The sequence below is a fragment of the Thunnus thynnus genome, chromosome 19 (genome assembly GCF_963924715.1).
Source record: "Thunnus thynnus chromosome 19, fThuThy2.1, whole genome shotgun sequence".
Classification (NCBI taxonomy): Eukaryota; Metazoa; Chordata; class Actinopteri; order Scombriformes; family Scombridae; genus Thunnus; species Thunnus thynnus.
Genome location: NC_089535.1, coordinates 20,278,064 through 20,292,338, shown reverse-complemented (window position 1 = coordinate 20,292,338; position 14,275 = coordinate 20,278,064). Strand labels below are relative to the sequence as shown.

At 39.7% G+C, this 14,275-nt stretch overlaps 1 protein-coding gene across 3 annotated transcripts in view; it reads right to left on the bottom strand.

The window, feature by feature from the left end:
- plppr1 (phospholipid phosphatase related 1) overlaps window positions 1–9,766 on the bottom strand; it is a 66,846-nt gene extending 57,080 nt beyond the window's left edge. Inside the window, exon 1 of one of the 3 annotated variants that reach the window (XM_067574680.1) lies at window positions 9,565–9,766. The gene's annotated coding sequence lies outside the window, so the exon portion shown is untranslated. The remainder of the gene's footprint in view (window positions 1–9,564) is intronic. The other 2 variants (XM_067574682.1, XM_067574683.1) reach the window with 2 other exon arrangements.
- Between the last annotated feature and the right edge of the window lie 4,509 nt (window positions 9,767–14,275).

The following is a 14,275-nucleotide window of genomic DNA, read 5'->3' as shown; positions in this document are numbered from 1 at the left end:
AGGGTCACAATCTTCCTTTTCCCTGTTCACAATCATTCTGTGTAATTTGATTACACACTTGGTCAGGCTGTTTCTTTAATGCGCGCGCACACACACACACACACATATACGTGTGTTAACATAAAATAACATTGTCATCTTTCCTCTCCCATCACCCCTCAGAGCTGAACATCAGACAGGACAATGACTCACAGCGGATAGAGAGGAAGAGACGGGAGAGTGAGAAATAGAAAGAGACAGAAAAGACATGAAAGAGACAAACACGGCGGAGAAAGAAAAAAGGATACAGTGAAGCAGAAATCGTGTTTTTAGAAGATGGCTCATTTGGGGAAGAAGAACTTTTGCTACCTCTTCTGGGACATGCTGCTTCATTCTCAACTGGAGTTGCAGACAGAGTCTGTATGTAAATAGTTTCTCTTCTTACTGGCAGCCATAGTTCTTGGTGCCTCCACATATCACACCTACAGTTTGCACATATGCAATGTTGTATTTATGGTTCAATATTGATTTTAAAGATGCATGCTGTTTCTTATCATTTCAAACTTAAAATGCTCAAAGCTTATATTTAGAGGAGATGTCCAATATATTTAATATTGACAACTACTATGTGCTGTATATAATAAGCAGGAATCAATTATTCCCCTTTGCAATAACATAGATTGGATAATCACAGTGTCTGAGAGCTACTGTTGACGAAAACATTTATTACTATACAGAGAATACTATTTAATTCACATTTTAGCATTAGCAAACAAATCTCATAAACTCACTTCTGTGGCACACAGATGGTGCTGCAGCAAAGCACTCACTGGCCACCACATAACCCCGGTTCAAGCCCTGGGATTGGTCATGCATTCCAACAAACACAATTGTCAATGTTTGAGTGAGGGAAGCCAGTGAGAGCTCATGTCCTTTTAGCCAGTGAGATTAGTGAAAAATCTCACTATGGGTTGCCCAGGATTATCTCAAAGAAATCACTTTCTGCACTTTTTTGACATGTCGAAAGATGTGACGCTGCTTACTGCCTGATTTCTAGATTTGAATAGAACTGGACTGGTTCTTTACTTGGACCTAAACCCATCGTGGACCTGATGCTGAGTAAAACTCTAATGCCAATAGTCTTACAATATACTGAAGACTCAACAGAACTGGCTGTACAAGGGGGGACGCAAAAATTCCTAGAAGCCATCAATAGCAGGGAGTAGGGTGTAATAATCCAATTTGCCACTAGGTAACATACACCTATAGGCAAAGCATACAGCTTGGTGGAGGATTTGCCACTGTGGAAAAAAATCCAGGAAGAATCACAGGAGGCTCTGGACGACGAGGCTCTGAACGATGACAACAGGAAATGTTTCCAGGAACGGAAGAAGCGCTTGGACACGTGTATCACATCTCAAGGAGAGTCCTTTGAAGGAGATTAGAAAGGTACAACTGAAAGATTTATGATGATAATTTATAATTGCTTTCCTTTTACCGAATGTATCAACTGCACTGTAAAACAACATACTGGAATTAAGTGTGATCAACTGATGTTTTATCATTAACTTGATAAAAAAAAGATATTAATTTTATTGATTTCAAGTATATTTAACTTGTTTCTAGTTTTCATTTTCAGACCACCAAAGAACTTATATATTAATATGAGTTCATCTGAGTTGAAATGATGAGTTGAATAACTGTACTGCTGAGTGTTCGCTAAACTCATCCAATTAAGTTTCTGTAGAAACGTGATTATTAGCAGACTTCCCAGCATGCATTGTTTGAGGGTTAAAGCTCTCCAGAGCCCCTTCTGTTTGAAAACATAAATGATTTAAACTGAGGTCATGATTGTTTCTCTAGATAACCATGATGGTGGTTAGTATCCAGTTCAGTCCCTACTAGCTCTGATACAAAACAACTTGTGAATTAACAACACTTGATGGCAAGGAATCGCTATGGGAACCCCTTTTCTGTCTCTCCGACAGACAGCTTAGCTGGAAAATCTGTTACAGAGAGGACATATGAATATCAGAGGCAAGTAAGCTAAAATCAGACACAGAACAAAGTTGAGAGCAAAAGAATAAAAGGAAAATTCCTTTTTAGAAAAAAATCAGAACTTCTCAAAAAAGAAAAAAAAAAAAACATTTCCCCTAAGAGAGACTTTACAAGAGAAAGAGAAGCCAGACATGAGGAAGCGAGGAGAGCTGAGGATATATTAAGTCGGTTTCTTCAGATGCTGTTAACCAGCAAACATGTTCACACGTACAGTCTTGAAAGTCTTCAAACACATGAGGATTTACCTCTGCTGCTGGCCTTAGTTTCACCTTAACGTCTTTTTCCTGATTAAGCAAAGTGGTATTTATCTGGAACACTTATTTTACCTCACTGCCAGAGCCTTGATCGTTTCATCTTCAGTGTCATATCTCAATCTGCTCATTTCTAAACTGTACAAAAGCACAGTAGTATTTCATTATCACCTGCCTCATTATCATCACTAAAAATTCTGCTACTGAATTTGGTCATTAATATAAACACAACGTGGTGAAACCTTAATGAGGTCAAAACGTTCCTGTTTACTTTTGGTTTGTGATTCCTTCTTTATACAATTACTTTTATTGACTTACTGATCGGTTCACGGGGGGCTTAACTTTAAGATTCTATGATATTGTATTTCTCCTGCTATAAATTAAAATTTATATATTCATCTATTCAAAATCAACAGTTCTGGTTGAATATATGCAGTGAATTAATCCAGTGAGAATGGTGACCATTGCTCTGCATACCAACAAATGTCATTAGTAAACAACTGCAAACGCTTCAAGTAAATTTGCATATGTATGAATGTGAATTTTTAAGTTGGGAAAATGTATTTCCAAAAGCGCTCCAAGGCCTCCATATCTGTGTGCGCGTGTGTGTGCATGTGCGTGCGTGTGTGTGTGTGTGTGTTTATACATGTTTTTCCTCCGTGCTCAGAATGCTGAATGATGCGGTGCAACTTTCTCTAATGCTGCCTTGTAACATTTCCAGATTTCTGTCTATATTTAGATCACACAAGCTCTTGATCTCTTGAGTGCGTTCAGCTATTTTTCAGCTCAATAAACTACCATCAGAACCATCGCAGCACCGTCCTCCTGACCTAGCTGGAGATAAAGAAATCTTTTCTGTTTAAGATTTCTCATTATTCACACTGTAATTTCTCAACACCCTCGCAATCATTATATTCCAAAAAGTTTTAGAGGAGCTAGAACAGCAATACACTCTGTGTCTGTACTTTACATTTAGTAACTGTTATTGATCAAAATCCCTTCCTTTTCATTTTCTATTAGCTATTTTGATTGAAACGGCGCAAATGATGACACTGAGAAGATGGAGCGTAATCTTGTTAAGCCATCAAGTTAAGTTATTGCTTTTTTCAGTCTGTTACATGTTGACCATCTACGCTGGTCAGAATGTCTCAGCTGCTGTCAAATTAGAGCTGGGCTAGAGCTCAGACTTCAATATTTTCTTGATACAGACTGAATGTTTCTGTAGCACAGAGTAATTAAAATTGTGAACGCCTGGCAAAGAGTTTGTCATCTTGTTAACTTATTCTGTAATCAGATATTTACTGATTTAAATCATAACATTGCCAATTTTACATTTGTACAGCTTCAACATTTAACATTTGTTAACAGGTTTGGCTGCTTTTGTAAATGAATACAAGGGTTTTGTAGAAAAAAATCCGTTCATATTCCTCCAAAATTAGGTATCTATAAAGTATTTTTTGGTATTGGTACAACACATTCAGCATCATTTAGGCCTGTTTCTCAGAGGACATTAGGACATTGGATCAGACAGTTATTACGAACATTAACCAAGGCTGTATTCCATTTAACTGTTTCAGTTTCAGGGTCCTGGTACTGTGCATGCTTTATAGGGACACTTGTGCTTTTCCTACTATGACAAGTCAAAAAGTCTGCTTGCATTCTCTCTGAACACAGCAAAAGACAAAGGAAATGACTCAACACTCACTTCTTCTGTTGCTTATCGGCGTGATCACCGCCTACATGTGCCCCGAATAGCTGAGACTACGTCTACACAATGTATTCTAATTTTTAAAACACCATTTTTTTAAAAATTTGTTTATCGTGCGATACAAGTGACAAACATGAAGACACATATGACACAGCACAAGACGAGAGAGAGAACTAAACTCAAACAGACCGAAACAAAAGACAAAAAAAAGAAAAACAACAATGATAACAAACAAAAAAGCATAATTTTTGGCTGATTTTCTTATTGTAGTATGCCTGTGTGTAGGTAGGTGTGTTTGTGTGGGTTTTCTGTGTGAGTACAGGAAGAAAGAAAGAGAAAAAGAAAAGAAAAATAACAGCTGCAATGCTCTTGAAGGGCATCTCTGGTTGAGTTTTAAGGACAAAGAGGCGCTGGGGTGGATCTGGGGCAGGTCAGGCCAGGACAGCTGGGTTAAGGCAGAATTTTATGTATTTATTTATATTTTCTCTTCCCTTTTCTTCCTTCGTTTTATTTTTGTTTGTTTGCATTTGTCCTTTTTTTCCTTAAATTTTAGCTCTTTTCTCTTTCTCCTCTTCCTCTTTTCTGAAAAGGCCATCTGAAAACAACTCGGGTCCACACTAGCATTTCCAAACAGTTTTTTTAAGGAGACCTCTGCCCACAGAGATACACCTGAAGAATAGAAAAACAGAAAAATTTCATCTTCCGTCTCGTTCTCTTATCAGTCGGGAAACAATAAAACTGCATCACAGCCTCCATCTGTCCGACATCTATCTGACAAAACCAACATCAGTACATGAGATGACAACAGCCGTGTGATCCACTATATCGTCATTTAAAATAAGTGAACACAGAGAAAGCTTAAGATGAAAGAAAGGTATTTTCTTGCTGCCGCACAGCTGACTGTGACCGGACAGCTGCAGCCAGTCACTCTGTCAGCTCATGCCAGCCCATTAAACTTCCTTTCAGACCCCTCCTGCTCTCTGTAATCACCTGTACTCTGTTTCAATGCTGCCGAATTCATAATTTAGTTGTTCCCACTTACATATTTTCCTGTTTCTGCTGTCAGACAAATGAGCGATTAGTCATTCTCAAGCTCTCCCTAAACACGATTTATACACTCCATTTTGAGACTATTCAGGAAAAGCTTTGTTTTGGGGGAGGAAAATGCCTTTTTTTTCATCTGGATGGAGGGCTGAAACAGAGTAAGAGATGTGTTTTCAGTGTGGACGTACTCTCAGTGGATCTGGCTTAAGGTCAAATGTTTAATGACCAAGAGATTTTCATCCAAACTCATACATAAAATCAAGATGCTGTAACATCTGCTGGTGAGGTAGGACGATGCATATTCAACATAACCAGCGACATTTTGGAAACTAGTGATGAACAATTAAACAAATCATGTTACGCTTAACAAAAGTTTTGTGAAATTAAACTCTTTTCTTCAGTGTATACCCAAACAAGTAAGAACATGTACTTTCTCTAATTCTCCTTTAATGTGGTCAGTCATCGAGTATAAAACCAAGACGAGTAGGACTCTCAGCCAGCAGGGATATTTGGCTGCGATTTGAAGTATTTCTCCATTAGCTCCCATTCACATTCTGAATAATTATATACACGAGTCTGGGCTAAGAAGCTTGCACCGCATCCTGGCATGCTATAAAAACATCCATTGGAGCCAAAAACATACCACTTTCCCCTCAAATTAATCAAGCATCCTTGTATATAGATGTTTAGCCACATTAGCCGCCATGTTATTGTCTGGTTTCTGGCAAACCAAGAAACAATATTCATGAAGTGCTGCCAGTGTTATCATTCTTCCTATTCCTAACCGACGCCATATCACTTGTATGCAGGGTTTCTACCAGCAAGCCCAGCAGCCCGCCTTTTTTTTTTTTTTAATGTATTTTTAAGATTGTAGTTTTTTTTTAAACTGTAGTTTTTTAAACTACAGTTATAATGGGGTGGCTGGCTTAGAAACATAGATATAATGGTTGGAAAGCTACTTACTGTAGCTTGCAAGTTAAGGACAGTAAGTTTTGTTAGCAGTTGTGTTGAAGAGCAGTCTTGACCATTTGAGGCACCACCAGTGTTTTTAGCTGCAGTGTGCAGGCTAACGGCTAACAGTAAATTAGCGGACGGAGTGAGTGGGTGAGCGGGAGTGAGGGAGCAGCAGTGTGGCTGAATAAATGACTTATTTATAACAACTCTTTGCGTAATCATATTTTCAAATCTCCAGTTAGCTTTTAGCACTGACTTAATATAGGGCCCTTTGGAATCTGTGTTATAGCTTTTTTAAATTCTCCATAACACGATTCCCTCAGTGATTCTGATATCACAGAAACTATAGGGCCCTTCCTTAATGCTGTCATCAGTCTGTCGCTGGCCCACGCCAGGCCCCTGTCAAAACAGATGCTTGCCACCAGGCCTAACAAATTTTCTGGGGGGAAATCCTGTGTATGTATCGGCCTTCTTAGATGAAAAGAGGGCCCACTCAATCTCCAGAGGCATGCCTTATCTCACCTTACGGCCAGTCTGTCCCCCGAGACATCAAAGTGACAGATCTATTGCCCAATCAGGACACCCCCACTGCACTAATAACACCACCCCCACATCTAGTGGTAATCAAATACCTGCTATGAATGGACCGTGGAAAGGGTTTATGAGTGTGTGTGTGTGTGTGTGTGTGTGTGTGTGTGTGTGTGTGTGTGTGTGTGTGTGTGTGTGGCAGTATATATATGTATGTGTGTGCATGTGATCAATAGCCAGTGTCTAGTGTAGGAGTGGAGGATGCATTAGATATCAGACATGAGTTCAGAGGTCATTCCCTCCTGCAGTCTCACTACAATTTGTCAATCTGGTGTTATTTTAACAACATAAGGCTTCTGGTGGCTTCATTTATAACACCTTGCAGAAAAAGTACCTTGCCGCCAAGATTTTTTTTTTTCTGACATGTTAAGTGCTTTGCATGATTGTGGCTACAAACTGCAGCAAGAAATAACTGAGACAATTTATTCTAAATAGCAAAGAAATTACATAATTTGATGAAAGGGACGAGACTCAACATTTCCCTGACAGTTTACTCGCTGCTGTTCAGGAGGCATGTTGAATTCCACTTGTATGTTTTGATTCATCACTCAACAAACCACTCGCAAGTAATCTTACACTAAAGCCGAATTTCACTTTGACAAACCTACAACATCTCATGGGAAGCTCTACTCAGTTGTAGGCAACCCTCTCATCGTCCTTCACTTGGAGATTTAAGATAATAAGACAAACATATCATCTGGTGCAGCTCGATTGTAAAAGCTGGGCTTGCAAGGCTGCAGTGCATCCCTGAAATACATAATGACACAGATGTGGCAGAGCCTAAACCACACAGCAGGTACAAAGACTGCTAATTGTGAACACAAAAAATATTCACTGATGTTTTTCCATGACCAAAACAGAACAATAAGTAAATCAAAATGAACATGAATGATGAGCTGGTTATAACAAACAACCAAAGACCAACATTAGACTAATCATAAAGTGACTGATTATGGAGTCATTTCAGTGACTAAATTAAAATGTCTTTGGTCATTTAAACTAAAAACTAACAATAATCACTTGAATAAAATGTGACTAAAACTGATTCATTTTTGCCAAATTGCTTGTCATCAACACTGAGTACTACATTTTAAATAAATTTGATGACAAGGTGATGCAGACGGCAATGTTTGTGATGTAGTTATGATGAAGAAAAAGAATCTGAAGGAGACAATTAAGATGAAGAGGATGACGATGCATTTTTTTAATCAATTTGTGTTGCTTTTTTGATGATAAAGAAGTGATGCTACTGATGATGTCACAGGCAAACGTCACTACAGTTTATAATTATCAGGCATGATGATGTCATTGTGACATCAGTCATATTCTCTGATTGGTCCAATGTGACATAACTGTCCAAGGAAAGGCTTTCTGTATGGACCTTGTATTCACATACTCATGTGTCTGTACATCCATTGGAGCGAGTGAGCAGTTACACGCAACATGTTTGCATGCTCAAACATACACATACACATCCAAATACACGTATAAATGCACAGTTGAGCGTTAATGTAGAACGGCATGGCGGATGTATGCCAAGAGGTGTCTTGCATTCACTGGGCCCTGCTGACAGCCAAGTAAAGGCTCACCTGATGCCCAGCCACCTGCCATCTGTCTGCTGAATAATACCATTTGCCTGCTATCCTACAGGGACATAGAGTATGGGTACACCTGTCAAATATAAACACACACACACACACACACACACAAAGCAAAACGCAAAAATCCAGCTACAAATAGCCAGCAGAAACATTATGAGTGATCTTATTTTTCAGTGCTCAGCCAAGGGAAATAAAATTCAGAGAGGGAGTAAGAAAGATTTAAAGACAATATTTTTCAGTCTCTGCAAATGTAAGCAGACAAGAAATAATGTACAATAATTAATTAGCGTGCAGGTGATTCAACCCATGCAGCACTTTTTACCCAAAAGATATAGACAACATTGCTGAGACCAGTAAACAATGGGTTACTGGTCTGCTGAGCAATTCTGCTCCATCTGCAATGCCTCTCAACTGCAAATCTGATTTATTATTTGATGCTTTTTGTTGCACTTGTATTATTTAGTCCTATTCAGAACCTTATATATAAACTGAAGCAAACAGTAAAATACAGTGTATTCGCTATGCATTCTGGCCCTATACTGTGAGACGAGAGTATAGAGGACCAAAAGCGATATATTTACCACATGTGTGGGTTAAAGAATTCCAACTGTACATCAGAAATCTGAATTATTCTCACAATAATACAAGATGTCCTTTGAGTTGTTGTATTCAAGCAGGCCAAGGCTGCACATCCATAGTACCGTTTTGTGAACATGATGATAGGAGAAGCAATCAGAAGCGGATGATGACACACGCTGCACAGAATTAATTTCAAGGTTACCCTATACAGCTCATCAAGGCATCTTAATAAGCATGGGATTTCAGTCTTTCAGTGATCTGAAAGGCATCCACTGTGCAGTGCATTTCTATGGGGGGGTGGTTGAGAAGGAATAGCCAGCCTCTGATGTTGGGGGGGCGGGGAGATGGGCCAATTTTTTTTTTTTTTTTTTTTGCTGGACTGAAGACACATTTGCTCGGCAACGGAGGCGACACATTTCAACAAATCTTCGTTTACTGTCCTCAGTGAGGGGACGCACAGCAGTGAGCCAGATATTATCTACAAAAATCATGATTATAGGGGCGTAAATAAGCGCCGGAGGGCGGTCACTGTTGCTGGTAGAGACAGGTGTCTGTCTGAAATAATGATTTAGATTCTTTAAAATCATTAAAACACAATTCCCCACACATCCTCACTGAATCGGCGGTGAAATTACTTCCATTCACAAATCCGTCTACATTACGCGCTTTGATTCGTTTCATCAAACGAGAGACTCTTGACTTGATCAAGGTCCGAACTTGCCTCAGCAACAGACAATAGCGACACAGTCCCATTTCCTCTTATTTCTCCCCCACAGCATCTGCAGGCATCATGCATACTTACCGCGCCGGGATGAAGCAATATTCCAGAGAAAAGGCGAATCCATTAAAGAAAAGGTGGAGAAAACGGCGAAAGGAACCCGTGAGCACTCCCACTACTACTAGTACTACTACTCCATCGGATCAGCAAAGCCGCCTTACTCTCTCTCTCTCTCTCTCTCTCTCTCTCTCCCTCTCTCTCTCACTCTCTCTCTCTCGGCTTGTGATGGAGATCACGCAGCGTGTGAGCGCATGAGGATAGATGCTGTGCTTTGTCGGGGGGCGGGGACAAGACGCGTAGCGTACTCGGGTCCTGTGGAGCGTACCTAATTCTGTGTAGGGACCTTGTGTTACAAGCAAGTCGGTCGTCTAGCCCGAATATTCCCAGCCAGCCTGCCCTATAGACCCCCAGACCCTGTAGGAACACGCCAGTGTCTTTTTTTACCTTTCCTTATTCCAGATGGTGTCCTTTCTATCCTGCTTCACACTCATTCACACATTCACAGTAGAGGAGGGGTGAATGGTTTGCTGAGTTGTGGCTGTTGTGGTAGCTGCGGATTCTGAAGATTCCTACTGGTACTATTGTTTACTGAATAAATCCAATATTATAATTTTACTCAAGAGTAGCACTTAGACCACTATGGAGTACAAAGGTCCCCACTAAATTGATAGATAAATGTATTTATAATAATTTAAAACAGATATACATTGTAGAATTTTCCAAAAATGAAAACAATAATAAACTTATAGTTTATTTTAAGTGTGATCACACACTCATACAAACTCAGACTTAAAGGTGCAGTGTGTAGGATGTAGTGGCATCTAGCGGTGAGGTTGCAGACTGCAACCTACTAAATACCCCCAACCCCTCCCCTTCCAAGTGTGTAGGAGGACCTACGGTGGCAGCGAAACTCACGAAAAACGCAAAATGCCCTCTCTAGAGCCAGTGTTTGGTTTGTCTTTTCTGGGCTACTATAGAAACGTGATGGTGAAACATGGCAGCTTCTATGGAGACAGACCCACTCCCTATGTAGATATAACGGGCTCATTCTAAGGTAACATAAATACCATTCTTATTTTCAGATGATTATACACTAATGAAAACATACTTATGTATATTATATTCTATTTCTGCCAATCGATCCCCCTAAATCTTACACACTGGTCCTTTAAAAAACAACTGCAGCGAGGTGCATGAATGACATACAAAAACAGTCAATATTTAGATTTTAATATATTTCTTACAGTATGATTTTATGTTTTGAATATATTTTGTCCAATTAACAGGGCAGCAACTACATAAACTATTTAAACTAATGTACAAATCTCTCAAAGTGCAGTTCTTCTGATGGCCACTAGATGGTGACTCCAAGAAAAATCAGACCGTGTTGAAATTATTCAAGAATATCATTGCAAAAATAATGCAAAAAATCCTGTTCTAGATGCAAATTTTCAAAGAAAAATGTTGGCGCTTAATGTCACCTTTGCTTGTGTATTCTTGGGAATTTTCAAAATTTTTTAAGAACTAGTAACGTACGTTTTTGGCTGTGACAGGCTTTGACAGGTTTCTCATGTTGTCACACTCAGAAGGTGTTAACTGAAAACTGCTCTGCTTTTAAACAGCAAAGCTAATTATTTTACATTATATTTTGTACCAGTGACCATGAGGTAAACAGTAGAAAAGTAGTTTTCCTGTGGCAAATAACCAGGAATATGGGCTTGCATGTATTTGACTGGCCACCACAGTGCCTCGCTAGATGATTACATGTTTTACATGTGTTCAGCCAGCTTAAACTTTTTTGCCAGACAACTCCAATTCCATTGGTACACAGGCTGCATCAGTTGGTCTTGGTGGTTGCCACTTTCTCGTTCTACCTGGTCTCCACACCAAGTGGTCAATATATGAATCTTCTGGCACCAATCTGGAAAAGATAGTGGCAAACCCAAATCCAGGCTGTAACCATAGCTTCATAGATCAATGGGTATGTCAATGTCAACCTCCTCAGTCAGTTTTTACTCTTTTAAGGCACTGTGTGTAGAATTTGAAAATTTCTGGCTTTGGTCTGGCTTTTATCTGCTGATAAAATTAGGTGTATTTGACCCAAGGACACTGATAACAAATGGGACCTAAACAACACATAGACTGCACTATGCTATAATCATACTTCAGATGCCAAATCAAACCAAAATACAAACAGTTAACACATTAGGATTAATTCTCATTGTACCACACACTCTGATATTGCACACCCACATGAGGATTTAAGGCCTATTCACTGTAAAACTATCCGTCATTCATCTCAGTGTCCCTCATCTTCTTCATTCAGTTGTTGCTCTACCTTATTGCATAATATATCTTGTCTCAAAGGAAAGCCTAAAACTACAGTCCCACCTCTGTGACCCAGCTAGTTGTAACATTAGCGCTATGATTTCACTGCTGCCAAATCTGGGACAGGCACGTTGAAGTGAGACCAGGGTGCCCATCTCTGCTACAAGAGATTACTGAAGAAACACTAGTGTGTTCAGTGATCTAGATTCAGAGAGCACGCTACATTACACTCTGCACTCAGGCTCCCCCTCTTCCAATCCTCTGCTTTTTCAGCCCAGTTCTTTAACTGCTCCCCTCGTTTCTCATCTGTGGCCTTCAGTCACATTAACCAAACTGAGCAGAAAAACTGAAATGACTGTAAAATCAAGAAATATGCAGTCAGCACAAGTTATAATTAACATCAGAGCTGAAGTGGTCTAAAGATGTGATGGATACATTTGGTACCACATTTGGGATATTACACTGGATCTAAATGGGAGCAGTGGAGGCCTCGAGGAAGACAATCAAGCTTGAGACTGTAGGGTTGCTAATATAAATTCCCAGATTATTGCAGGGGAATGGGAAGGAGAAGCAAACTTCTAAAAACTTAAATAACAGCCAAGGTAGTCTTGAGCAAGGCATTTTTCATGTAATAGCTCAGGGGATCTGTCTAGGATCTGTCTTCTGGTCAACAGAAGACCGTGGATGTATTGGTCAGTGCTGAGGTGTGCTCATGCTTAAGTATGTAAATGTGAAGTAGGACAGGTTTAGACAGAAGAAAGCATTGAATTTTGGTAAATTTTAAGGTAGAAGTCTTCACAAAATCTCCAAAATTTTGAACCCAATCGAAAACTGACCAACCCAAACCCGACTACGGTCGGATCTGGTCAGAATCAACCTGTCTACTGAAAAATAAATGTATATACTAATTACAAATGTTTAACCACAATTAATTTGTTGTGGTTAAACATTTGCTGCCTGGATTATGTTCCATGGCCAGGACTTTGACACCGGGCTTTTACCATCTCAGCCTCACCTGACTGGAATCTACCATCTACTCAGTTTACCATAGGTTGATCTAGACTGACACCAAGCTTTCAAAGCATATAGAACATCATTAATATAGGATTTCTCTAATACTGCTGACAATCACATTTTTCTATGGGCACACATGCTCAGCCATGACTGTACCAAATTATACAGAATGTAATTTCCTGCAGAACAGTTTTATCTTCCTACCTCAACATGACAGAGCCTTGTGACTCTGCTCATTGCAGCTAATGATGCACACCTGTCACTATCACTGACTAAGCAGACATCTGCCCTAACATCACGAAACTCTGAAATCATCACAGCAGGACTGAAGCCCTTCCACAAAATATAACATTGTGAAACAAACTACTCAACTGAAACTAGTCTTCTGTTATTTGTGTAACACTGAGAAATTAACACATGAACAGAAATATTGGACTCAAATTAATTATTTAACACAAAAAAAAATACTGGTAACGTTGGGAACCAGGGCTCAGTGAAAAGGGAGAGGAGCAACCTCTTCACAACCGCTTTTCCTTGTTATGTTAACAGAAAACTAAATCAGGGCAGCATTACTTTCTTTCAAAATGTATTTGCTGTTGCAAATCAAGCAGCAACCTCTCCGGCTGAAAAATGAAGCCAACGCTGAAGTGCCAAAAACTGCAGTTTGCCACTTGAGGCTGGTTACAAAAGAAAGTCAATCCCCATAGACCCCCATGTTAAAATGCCAAACTTTACAGCAGGAATATGTTTACAGCCTGGTGCAAAAAACAGTTTTGGTGTCTATAGCCCCCATAGCATGGCCACTTTGAGTGACAGGTGGGTACTGCCACAGGCAAGTCACTACTATGTTGACAATGTGGTTAGGTCACGTAACCATAGCGTAACCCCAGATTAACTGTGTATAGGCATAGCCGTAGCGATCTCTATTTCAGTGTGTTTTCAGTTCATTTTCATTTTGGTCGCCTAAATAAGTTTTGTTCAGTGTTTGGTTGTACTAAATGACCCTTTTACTTCAGATATTCCGGCAAGTACATTTTGTTTCAATGGTTTTAAGCCTGTTTTTCGCTAGCGAAAATTAGCATTAGCATTATCACAGTTAACCATAGACTGTAAATGCACCATGCTAACCAAGCTAACAGCTAGCATTGGGGTCAGGTCCAGCCTCTCATCCAAATATGGTCTCTTCCGGCTCCAAAAATCCAAGATGGCGATAGTCAAAATGCAAACTTGAAGCTTCAAAACAGGAGTCCACAAGCCAACAGGTGATGGCTACGTCCATTGTTTTTTACAGTCTATGTTGCAAATTAGTAGTGAAACAACCCACTGAGACTGAATGTACTTTGGGCCAGATGGTGGACTTCTGACCACCTTGAAGTCATGATAACATTACTTT